Here is a 13,209-nt window from a genome sequence, read left to right on the forward strand (position 1 = left end):
GAAGTATGCTGAGAGTTTGTTGGTTCCTGACTCCACTTACAGACGAAATCCTCTGACATCTTTGTTTTCATTAATTACACATAGTGAGTCTTAGTCTCCTACATGACTAAGCTTTTCTGCGGAGTGATTTAAATTCTATAAAGAGGCCCTGGGGAGTGGTGAGAGGGTCATCGAACTTGTATTAAGAGGACTTAAAAAAAATCCCTGTCATCTGTTTCCTCATTTGTGGAATGGGTTTAATAATATCCACCTTTCCCAGCTCATAAGATAGCTTGTGAGGTCAAAGGAGAGTAAGTCAGTGAAAATGGTCTGATGATTGTAAAATGCAAGATTTGTTTTTTACCTTTACCAATTCACCTAGTTCTTTCTATCCCATAACAAAAGTTTCCTAAGCTTGCCTTCTGCTTTAGGACTTCCTTTTATTTATCTCGATTATAGGGAGGGAATGAGCATTTGCTGTGTGCTTGTATGTGCATTGTCCTCAAAATGGTACTTGTGACAGAGATGCTGTTGGGGGAGGAACACACTTTCCTTTACCCTCCAAGTTCTCTTGCTGGTCTGATAATCAAATAGACATGAGACAGATCTGCAAGAGCAAATGACCAAATTTAACTCATGTTCATGGGTGGGAACCCACATATAATACATGAGCATCAGAGACCCTACGTGCAGGTGAGGTTCAGAGACAGAGTGGGAACCTAAGACATCCTGAGTTAGGCCTGAGGTGTAAGGTGCCTTGGGGGCTTCAAAGGGTCATTGCAGGGTAAAAAGAGCAGACCATTAGTAACACAAAGTTTGCCTTGCCCAACAGAAAAGTAAAAAAAAAAAGTTATCCTATATAATAAAAGGCTATCATGCAAATTGACTGAACAGCGGAACAACCAGTTGCTATAAAGCGCACTGACCACCAGGGGGAAGACTGCCAATGCAGGATCTGCCCCTGTTGGTCAGTGTACTCCCACAGGGGGAGCGCCGCTCAGCCACAAGCCAGGTTCACAACTGGCTAGCACAGCAGTGGTGGTGGCGGGAGCCTCTCCTGCCTCAGCGGCAGCACTAAGGATGTCCAACTGCTGGCTTAGGGCCGCTCCTCACTGGCAGTTGGAAATCCCCCCAAGGGCTCCCAGACTGCGAGAGGGCACAGGCTGGGCTGAGGGACCCCTCTGCCCCCAGGCCCTCAAGTTCTTGCACCAGTCTCTGATAATCTTATATGGACAAGGTCTCTAATTCAAATTCTTTTAGGTAGTTAAGGGGTGGGGGCAAAAGTTTCTTTTGAGTCCACAGCTGAAGCTGAACAGTCTGCATACCATATGGGGCACATCTTGGGGGTGACTCATTTCCCCACAGTACCGCTATCTTAATTTATATACAAGTACTAGTTCATAGTAGTTCATGTCCAAGATCATGCAGCTAGACCTTAGATTTAAACTCAAGTGTGCCTATCTTATTGTCCATGTAAAATTTCCATTACATTGTACTACCTACCAAGTTTTAAAGAGTTTCCTTCTATTATTATTATTGTTTTTGATCTTTGATTTAGTGTTCAAGTTTACCTTTAGCTTCATCACATTACAGTTTTCTAGATTTTGATCATGTTTTCTCATCTATTGTCATTTCAGACAGAAATATCCAACTCCTTATTCTGGCAGTTCTCTCTGGTTCCTGGTACTTGTCCATTTGGGAGAGGCTGCTGCCTTTGGCAGGCCTAGCAGGATCAGTTGGGCCATTTTTTTATCCTTTTATAGTTTTCGTTGGGGACCATTCTTTGTGCTCACAAATGTAGATTGAATATTGGCTTCTTGTCCAGCTGGTGTTGCTAGGTGGTTAGCGTCATCCTATGCACCAAGAGGTCGCAGGTTTGATTGCTGGTCAGGGCAGATGCCTGGATTGCAGGCTTGACCCCAAGTAGGGACATGCATGAGGCAGCCAATTGATGTTTCTCTCTTATCAATGTTTCTATCTTTCCCTCTTTCTTCTCTAAAAAAGTCCAATGAAAATATTTAAAAAATATTGGCTTCTTTGTACTCAACACTATTATTATAGCAGCATTTACCTTACTGCACTATTTAGTTGTCTGTCTCTCCTGCTAGACTGAGAACCTTTTGAGAATAAAGACCAAATTACAATTATCTTTCTATTCTCCCATGTCCAGGACAGTGCCTGGGTCATGGTAGGCAAGCAATAATGATGTGTTAGGTTACACAGGAAAGCAAATGCATTCAGTGTCTATGCCATGTGTGTCCTGTTACTTGGTGTGAGGAACTGGGATAGGTAAAGGAGAGTGACTTGGCCTAAGCAAAAAAACACTTTCTGTTCAACAGATGTTAAGTAACAATAACTGAAACCACCTATAGTGTGTCTTCTCATCTTTACTTCCTTTCCTTCAAATAACAGATTGAGGCCCATTGCTCTGGAATGTCTTTGCTGATTATCCATCTTAAAATGTGCTAGCCAGGCTTCTTCTTCTTAAGATGTTTCATGTTATCGCTTTGACTGCAGCCATAAATACATGTTCTTAGATTTTATAGTTAGCCCCCTCCACCCCCCCCACCTTCCCCCCCCCCCCCCCCCCGCCCACATTGTGTTCTTAGAAATCACGTCTTTCATAAAATGAAACAATTTCTCCTCTAGGGACAAGGTTGTAATTAAGGGCTGGCCAAGGACTCGGTAGCAAATAAAATGCAGTTATAATCAATGATGTGTCAAAAAGACAAAGTTGTAACTGCAAACCTCTAAAATAATTTAACATAGTAAAATCATGCTCCAAGTCCTATAAAATAGGTCATAAGCATACTGATTAAAAAGGACGCCTGGCATTATGTAAAACATAAAACTAAACCCCACTCTGTCATAAATTTTTCCTAAAATTAACATATACATGAAAATGAATATTTCCAATGTATTGTGAACAACAATTTGTTCTGCTTTTGAATTATAAATGGTGCATTGGAGTCTTATTTAGATAGTCCATACCTATTTTTTAAAAAAGTCATTCTAAGCAAGTTAGAAGCTATGCCTCTTTTGCCCTTCCTAGGTGTTCTCTCCAAAGTAGAGCTTTCCAAGTAATTTCATTGATCCTGTAGTTGTACCCAAATTAGTAGGCTGAAGAAATGTTTCCTGTAGTGTATAATGAAGGTGATGTTTGTTTCCTCTTTTGAAAAGCTGACCCAGTATTTTAAATCTTCTCCCTCTTCTCTTTATTTAAAGCTAATGGCATAGTTGCTCAGTAGAAGACTAAAGCAAAGTAGAGACACAAAATGGCCTTCAATCACTTAAGCTCCACTTCCTTCTGTGGATAATTCTTCCTTGATTTAATTTTCATTGTCAAAGCAATAAAACAATTGCTGATTGTGAGCAAACTCCTCCCCCTCCCCCCAAAAAATTGCTGACATGATTTCTAAGAGGTCTGGTTGGCTATCCTTGTTTAAAATTTAATAAACAATTCAAGCAACATTTATTGAAGGCCTACTATGCACTAGGCCTGATGTGGGGCTCCTGAGATGCTGAGATGAAGGTGTCACAGATTGGCCTTCAAGGAGCCTAGGGAAGGTGTAGGTGTTACGAAGACAGAACTTAACCTTAGTCGCCCTGGCATCTTCCTTTAGAAGAATAGTAGACTTGAGTGACCCTCTCTAAGGGTATCTTAATCATGTGACCAATGGGTTTGTGATCGATACTGATCTACATTCCTGTCTGGTAAGAGGAAGGGCAGGTAGACACTGTGTGACAAGAAGGCTCTGTGTTCTCTAGTGAAGTTTGAGTTTTGAAATTTGATTCATGTTTAATTAAGAAAAATTCCACAATCCCATTAGAAACTCAGATGATCACAATGTTTGGTAAAGGCTGATATTATAGGCAATCAGAAACCCAACTAAGGAAGGAAATACAAGAGTGAGACAGTAACATTGAGGAAATGATCCCTTCTCCCCTTAGCCTTGAAGTGTGAAACATACTGAGGAGCCTTCAAATAGGATGGCCTAGGTTGGATTTATATGGCTTACCTATTATTTCTCTCTGTATTTATTTATTTATTTATTTATTTATTTATTTATTTATTTATTTATTTATTTATTTTTTCAGGAGACAGCAACTTCCATGAAAATAATACACGTCTGTGTGCATGGTAAGGTCAGGGAGGGGTGAGTAGTACCAGGGATAAGATGACTTCCAAACAATCTATCGTAAAACAAGACCTGCAAGCAAAGAATCAGTGAGCGCAATTCAGATGTTGATGATTGTATTTGATTCTGTTTGTCTGGAAAGTTGTTTTTTGACTCATAAAATAATTCTCAAATGACTTTTCATAGGGATGAATCCAGTTGGGAACAAGACCCCAACGGTTTTATTTTTCTTAAGGGCTACAGAGCCCTGTGGTTGGGTTACTCTAAACTTGTTTAGATATATTTTGCATAGAATGTATTTCTAAAAATAAAATATGACCTCAGAGGAAAATTGGCATGTGTTGCCCCGTAAGCGTACTGCTCTGAAGTCAAGATACATGCAAATAATCAAGGAGGAAGCCTGAGAGCTGTCACTGCCTTGTCTCCACTGTCATCCTTTTCCATCAGCTCTCAGGCCCGTCTCTCCTCCCTCCACTTCAGCTCTCATGCAACTTCCAGGTTATTTGAACTGCTCAGACCTCTCCCTTATCAGTCTCCTCTAATGGCTCCCTTTTGTATAATACTCCAAGGAAGGCCAAACTCTCTGGCACAGCACAAGGGACCCCTATAACCTGCTTTCTGAGGCTCATCTCCCACCCTGGTCCAGCACACATCCTACATTCTCACCACACTGCACCCTTCGCAGAGCACGCCTTACTTGTATCGTCACATTAAAAAAAAAAAAAAAAAAAAAAAAAAAAATATATATATATATATATATATATATATATATATATATATATATATATATATATATATAATTGATTTTTTTTTTTGCAGAGAGGAAGGGAGAAGGATAGAGTCAGAAACATTGATCAGCTGCCTCCTGCACACCTCCTGCTGGGTATGTGCCTGCAATCAAGGTACATGCCCTTGACTAGAATCAAACCTAGGGCCCTTGAGTCTGCAGTCGGAAGCTCTAGCCACTGAACCAAGCTGGTCAGGGCGTATCTTCACGCTTTTGCACGTTATATACCTTCTTCCTGTAAAGCAGTTCAAATATCGCCTCTTCTGTGAAATCCTTTCTTATGAAGTGGAAAAGGAGTGGTCTATCTCTGCATAAGGCATTTCTACTCTAGCACTTGTCAAATGCTTCACTGTCATTTATCAAAATGAAACTTTCTTTTTATGCCTCCATTGCTGCTAAGACCTCAAAGTTTGAGATAGAAAAAATAGGCGCCAAGTGTTACCATATTGCAAAGTGGGATGCTAGGCCACATGTGCTGCGTTTGCAAAGCGGGTGTTCTAAACCTGAACCTGTGAGCTCATGAGCCCCCTTGGAATACAGAAGAGCTGAAGGGTCTGAGGGGGGAGATGATCTCTCCCAGGAGCATTGACAGTGTGTGCCGTGTTCTTTCCCCCAGCCCATTAGGGGATGCAGAGAAGGACTTCCCTCTCTCCTCAAGTCAAGCAGGGGGGCTGCGATAGGACCATTCAAGAGAAAAACAGAAGTTCCACGTGGTTTGAGGGCAAAGGGATAGTCGTAGGCTTGGTGCCTGAGAATACTCAGGGCAAGAGATGGGCTGGAGCTGAAACCGGTTTGGCTCAGTGGATAGAGGGTGAGCCTGCGGACTGTAAGGTCCCAAGTTCGATACTGGTCAAGGGCATGTACCTTGGTTGCGGGCACATCCCCAGTGGGGGCTATGCAAGAGGCAGCTGATCGATGATTCTCTCTTCATCGATGTTTCTAACCCTCTATCCCTCTCTCTTCCTCTCTGTAAAAACTCAATAAAATATATTAAAAAAAAAAAAAAAAAAAAAAAAAAAAGAGATGGGCTGGAGTCACCCGCCAGCTGGCAGAGCAGAGGGAAACAGGCCTCACTGGGGCATAAGCTACACTTCCATTCACATGACCGATAAGAGTGTATTTCTCATTGACCAGAGGCTAGACTCACAGCCCGGGGCCATTTCTGAATCCTGCTCCAGAAGACAGCCGGAAAGGAGCGGGAACTCTAGGAGAGGAACTGACTGGATGGCGCAGGCAGAGAGAGGAACCAGAAGCCAGACAGACACACTGCCAGTGTCGTGGGGGCAGTTTAGAAGGCTCCGGTGGGGGTATGGCTGAGGAGCCCACAAAAGAACCCTGTCATGGGAACAGTCAGCTCTAAAACCCGTGAGGGTCCGAGAGCAAGGCTGCCAGATCACAGGAGTACTGATGGCTAAGGAACCTCCTACATTTTAACTTTCCCTTCCCCCTGCCCATTCTGATGTGCCAGAGACAGTGTTGGAGGGGACAGAAGAGAAGAAGATGCAAAAGGCATCTTTGATAAATGAGGGAAAGTTTTTTTTTTGTTTTTGTTTTTTTTTGTTTTTGTTTTTAGAAAGCAGGTTATAGGGGTCCCTTGTGCCATGCAGAGAGTTTGGCCTTCCTTGGAGTACAAAAGGGAGCCAGTGAAGGAGGCTGGTAAGGGAGAGGTCTGAGCATTCAAATAACCTAGAAGTTGCATGAGAGCTGAAGTGAAGGGAGGAGAGACAGGACAGGAGAGCTGGTGGGAAAGAATGACAGTGGAGACAAGGCAGTGACAGCTCTGAGAAAGGAGGACTTCCAACCTGCCTCCTCTGCCCCTTTGCTTGTTCCCCAGCTGGAGGCAGCCTGGGGACCCGAGAACCTGTAACTGTGAATGAGGTTCCGATTATTGATCTAAAGTCAGACTGCTCTTGTGACTAACAGAGACGGAGGAGTTTGCACTAAGAGTGGTCAAAAGAGTTTACAAAACCTGCCCAAGATCTCATCCCCATCCCATGCAAGGAAGACAGTCCGCAGAGCAGAGGGAGAGCACTGGCCAGCCCCAGTTTGGAGACCTGCTTGTTCAATGTACCAATTCCATTTGCTTATTGACTCGCTGCCCTCTTTATATGTTCTCTTCATAAGTTCTGATGAATCACATAGCCAGTGTTTGTTGAACAAATAAATAAACACGTTATTTGATAAATGAGGTCCTATGGTGTGGTGATTCAGGATCCAAACTTGGGCTTTGCCCATTATTGTTTGTGAGTTTTTTGGCGAACTCTTTAACCATATGGACCTTGGTTTTACTTCCCCTTTAAAGTATTTTAAAATACATAGTGGTGCTTAGCTCACAGAACTTATTTGAGGATTAGGTTTGAGGCAATGCATGCATAATGCTCAGCACAGAGGCAGGGACAGAACGAATGTTCATAATTGCATGATGGTCACTCTGTTGTTCACGCTGAGTTACATGGATCAGTTGGTATGGACCACTGTCCCATCCGGAGGGGCCTGCTGTCCTTGAGCCTGACAGTGTGTTCTTGATCCCAACCAGGCCTGGTGACTTGGATGCCGAGCTCCTCTGCTTCACCTCCTCAAGGAGGAAGCTTGGTTTTCTGCGGGGTGAGGAGAGGAAGTGACCCTGTTCCTCTGTGTAGAGAAGGGTTCTGGCGGGGAACAAAGTGCTTTTATACGGACACTCAACTAAGCCTTCTGTTTTCAGTCCCTCTCCCCCCCCTTTCCCTTTCCCAGAGGTATCTGGAGCCTGGTATTCCTAAGTCTGTCTGGTGTTCTGTTCTATAGCTCGAACCAGTCTCCTTCTGAGCTTCTTTCAAAGAAAGCTTTCCCAGTTCCTTGATGTTGTGAGTCAGCTAGCTACCACTGACTTTCCAGCTTCCAGTGTTTTGTTGCTTTTGGTCCCTCTTTGTGGTTGTATGTTGATGCCTTAAGTAAAAATCCTTTAACCATCCCTTGGGTAGAGGGCATGGGAGACTGGGAGAAATCGATAATAAGTATGAGTGCTCAGTCTGTCATATACAATTTGAAGTTTATAGTAAGAAAAAAATGATTGTGGTTGTAAAGGAGAATTGAGTTGGACATATAAACATATATGTCTATATTTTTACACATTTAAAGTTAATAATACAAAGCAATGCACGCTATCTTGCAATATAAACCTTGTAGATCACAAGTGCTTTGATGTTTTGACCAAGTAGAGATCACTAGGGGTGAGGTGATCAGACAAGGAAGGCTTCCTGACAGAGGGGCCCATTTTTCTGGAGTCTGAACAATGGGAAGAATTTGGATTTCTTAAGGGAGTAGGCCTCTAATTCATTTCTTCACTAACATCATGTGTAAACCAGATATTATCTATTGTAGTAACCATTGCTTTGGCATTCTCAATCTGTTTTTCCTTCATTTTGATAGAGACAAATTGTTGCTTGGAAAGAGTGAAGCCAGTATCACAGAGGGAAGAGGAATCTGGAGGCAGAGGGAACTGATGACAGGATTTGAACCCAATCCAGCTACATCTGAAGCCAGAATACCCCTGGACTTCCAAGTTGCAAGAGCCAATAAATTCCTCCCCATTTTTTTTTTTTTTTTTTTTTTTTGTGTGTGTGTGTGTGTGTCAATTTGTTTTACTTGGGTTGCAGTAACTTGCATTAGAGAAAGTCCCAACTGATATGACAGAGTAACGAGATGGTATTTCACTCTGAATTTTAGAATACCGCAGTGAGTAGAGATAGGCCTATTTACAATCTTACTTGAAATTACAACTTGCAGGTTGTTTCTCATTAAGCTTATTGGTGGTAGGAAATTCTTACCCTTTGATTCATGGAGTAAGGGAACTGACTGGTGTGTGCATTTTCCCTTTGGAGCTCGTTATTTTTCTCATAACAGACGAATTAATTGGTAAGCAAAAATTAAAGATAAAAATCAATTTGCATCATCTTTAAAAAAAAATGTGGTGAGCATGTCCCTAGAGTTATGAGAGCTGCAGAGTAAAGCATCTATAGAGTGCTGCTGGGAGGCAGGCCGCCCCAAGCCCCTAGAATTCAGGGTCAAGGGAACTGACAGCTTAATGCTTGTAGATGAGAAGTTTTTGCTGCAGCAGCCAGGACACATGAGATGTGGGTACATTTTGGTATGCTTTAGATCTTCGGATGGGATCTTTCAAAATCAAAACTCCTATGGTCTACAAAGGACTTTGAGTATCTCTCTTTCTGAAGAGATGTTCAATATGCTATGAGGGCAGCTAACTCAGACTTGAAGGTTCAGAGACATCTTTTTAGAAGTGGTTGCATTCAAGTGGAAACCTAAAAGATGAGTGGGACTTAGCCAGGTGAAAAAGAGGAGGGTGGGATGAAGAAACCCTAGACAGAGGCAATAACACAGGCAACTAATTTAAAACATATGTTGAGTGCTTACTGAGCCTGGCCCAGTGCTGATACTTCAACTCTGGTATTTGAAGTAGTGTTTATGCTAATCCTATGAGTAAGTACTATTATTATTTAAGCTTACAAATGTGAAAACTGAGGATTAAAGAGGTTAAGTGGTGGAATCTAAAGTTCAAACCAATTTCAGAGCACACATGAGGGGTCAGACACTGTCCCCAAGATGCTTGCAGTAATGAACAAAACACACGATTCATGCCCCCCAGGGAGCTAATATTCTGATGCTCTTTTTATGGAAGTGAAACTGGAGCAGAGGCACCTGGAAGGAAGCTGACAACTTCTCCATGTCCAGAGGAATCTTGGGAATTTGTTGCCTTATTGGGTGAAGATCATTCGGACTGTTGGAATGCCAACGCTGGTTCTCTGAGACTGTCTTTGAGCTTTGGGGACATTTGTATCACACTTTTGAAAACTGATGGGAATCTATTTTTAAATGTCTCATAAGTATTTCATCTGTTGCAAGAGAAAAACAAGTTCCAAAAGGAAAAATGCACACATTTCTGTACTCCCTGTCTGAGAAAGCAAAGCGAATACTTATCTGCTGCCAATATGCTTAATCAGGGTAGACAAGGGAGGCTCCATTTAAAATGATGGTTTTGTAAAAAGTCACTGAAGGGAATGGACATGACATTGAGTGGTCACATATTTATGTACCAGGTTTTTTTTTAAAAAAAACATACTGGGTCTGTTTAATAAGAAAAGGAATTTTAAAAGATAGGAGTGGGAGTTAAGTATTATTATAAAATATTCTGCAGATTTAATAATTTGGTTCTTCAAAAATTGTCCTTCATATAAAGTGGAGAGGTAAGATTTTATAGTGGTGGATACAACTCTTTTTAGTTCTTTAGAAATATTGTTTAAATTATCTTCCATTTTCTGGCTAAATGCTGAAGTAAAAATCTGTCAGAAGAGTAATGTAATTTTTTTAATATAAGAATTTCTTATACTTGCTGAGCTGATCATACTTTCATGATATTTCATTAAATCCTCTCAACCCCATGAGATACAAATTATAATTGATAGCACTTTAGGTATGAGGAAAGGGTTCAAGAAGGTTATATGATCTTCCCAGGACCTGAACTTGGGAATTCTGACTACAGGTATTCAGCTGCCTGGGTACTAAGATAAAGAAAATGGGTGTTGGTATCAGTTGGACTTGGAATTGCTCACCAATTATACCCTTACAAATTACTTAACTTTTCAATTCTGTCTCCTCTTCTATAAAATGGGAACAGTAATACCTACCTCAGTTTTGTGGTGAGGATTAAGTGAGATTATTATTCAACTAGAGGCCTGGTGCATGAAATTTGTGCATGGGAGGCGGGGTGTCTCTCAGCCCAGCCTGTACCCTCTTCAATCCAGGACCGTTTAGGGGATGTCCCTGTGGGATTGGACCTAAACTGGCAGTCGGACATACCTCTTGAAATCTGGGACTGCTGGCTCCTAACTGCTTACCTGCCTGCCTGCCTGATCACTCCTAGCCGCCTCTGCCTGCCTGCCCGATTGCCCCTAACCACCTCTGCCTCGGCCCAGTCACCGTGGCTTTGTCTGGAAGGACATCTGGTCTATCTAGTCTAATTAGCATATTACCCTTTTATTAGTATCGAAGTGCTTGGCATATAGTGAATGACTATCTATATTATTGATAAAGAATTAAAGAGAAATAAAAATAATGACTTAATAATAACTTGTTATTTGGAAGGAACCAATATGTTAAAACAACGGTTCTCAACCGGAGGCAATTTTGTAGCCCAGGGGACATTTGGCAATGTCTGTAGACATTTTTGCTTGTTCCAACTGAGAGGTGTTACTGGTGTTTAGTTATTGGTGCTGTGGGTTTAAATGTCCATAGTGCCCATGCTGAGAAACCTTACATTAAAACCACAAGGATTCATTGAGTATACTTTTTAAAAAAATATATTTTATTGATTTTTTACAGAGAGGAGGAGAGAGCGATAAAGAGCTAGAAATGTCAATGAGAGAGAAACATCAACCAGCTGCCTCCTGCACACCTCCTACCAGGGATGTGCCCGCAACCAATGTACATGCCCTTGACAGGAATCGAACCTGGGACCTTTCAGTCCGTAGACCGACGCTCTACCACTGAGCCAAATCAGTTTCGGCTCATTGAGTATACTTTTACTGAGTCATGTAGACATCACTGCTCCAAGCAGAATTTGAAAATCCAAGGAGATAATATATTATCTTGGCAAGTGCAGAACACAAAAATAATTGTAAGGAAGTGACATAGCTTATGTGTGACATGTGAATAGAATGATAATGTGGAGTTTTTAACTAGAAAGAAAATTTATCTTTGTGGTTTAAGAAAAGTTCTTTGTGGTTAAGAGGGGATAGTTTTTAAAACGGCCAACTTATAATATAATTACTGAAAAATTACAATAAGTTTTCATATGATGAGAGAGCTTAAATTCATCAGCAAAAGGCCTTAACTAACCTTCTATTATTCTTTCAATGTTTTTCAATAGCTAGGGCTTTAGTAACATCAGAAGGCATGATTTAATGGGAATTTTTTTTTTTAATTTAAGTAGGAAAAGAACATAATTTAGATTTAATGTAAGACCAAAATGCAGTATCCTCCTACTTGGCAATCAGAAGACTCAGTACATTTCATGATTATCTTTGTTCCCTCAACTTGAATATTTCAAAACTCATTGTATTATGGAAGTTAAATCCCACACCCCAATTCACTTAGATTGTATTGACCATGATGAACTAATTTCTTTAGACTTATGATCTGAATAATTTATTATTGTGCAACCGACCCCACATTAGTGGCTTTTGCAAAGGAGCACAGGAAAGCAACCTTTTTGCCAACTTTTACTCATGTTCGAAGAAGGATGTCCTGTATGTTTGTCAAAGTCTGTCACCACAGAGTCCAGAGATGTCAGGTTAAATAATGCACTGGCATAGAGAGAACTTATAGAGATGGAACATATTAATGACAGATGCATTGCTGTAATCAAACCAAAGTCTTACCACCATGATGTTGCCTTGAATGCTATTCTAAGAAGAACCTCAAAGATGTCCAAAATCAACCAGAAACAGGGCCTATACTTCTGTCATTCTATCATGGTCAACTTGCCTTCATAATGGGAGGTGCAAACTAGGTGTGGCACTGAAAGAAGAGTGGAGACAAGAGAGAAAGTATCATTCATTTATATTTAAGGCCCTGGCTGGGTAGCTCAGTTGGTTGGAGCATCATCCCCATACACTTTAATACCAATTTTGACCCCTGGTCAGGGTGCATACAAGAATTAACCAGTGAATGCATAAATAAGTGGAACAACAAACACATTTGGGTGTTTTTTCCTATCTCTCTCAAATCGATTTAAATTTTTTTTTAAAAGTATAGATAATTAAGGTATACAACTTGCTGACTTAATATGTATGCATCACAAAATACTGACCACAACTAAGTTAAATAACATATCCATCACCTCCCATGGTTCTTATTTTTTATTTATTATTTTTTTTTTTGTAGTGCATTCAATATGTATCTATTGATCATCTAATATGTGCCAAGCCCTATGGCTGTGCTGGCACCCAAAATGAGGAAGGCAGAATAGAAAGAAAAGAGAACAGTTTGAGAAAGAACTACCGTATCTGTCTTTTTCCTGGTCTCATAACGTTTACAGGCTTTTTTTGGGGGGAAATTATTAAACAGATAATAAAATAATTTGTTACACTGGTCATAATTACAACAACAAAAAACCCTCCCAGAGGGTATTGTGACAAAGAATGACTATAGGAAGTAATCTAACCTAGGAAGTCAGGGGAGGTACCAGCAATCTTGCTCAGTGTAAAAAAAAAACCCTTCAAACCAACAAAATCACAAAACAAGGGCATG

This window comes from Pipistrellus hanaki (genome assembly GCF_964339955.1).
Source record: "Pipistrellus hanaki genome assembly, chromosome: 3".
In the NCBI taxonomy this organism is placed as follows: domain Eukaryota; kingdom Metazoa; phylum Chordata; class Mammalia; order Chiroptera; family Vespertilionidae; genus Pipistrellus; species Pipistrellus hanaki.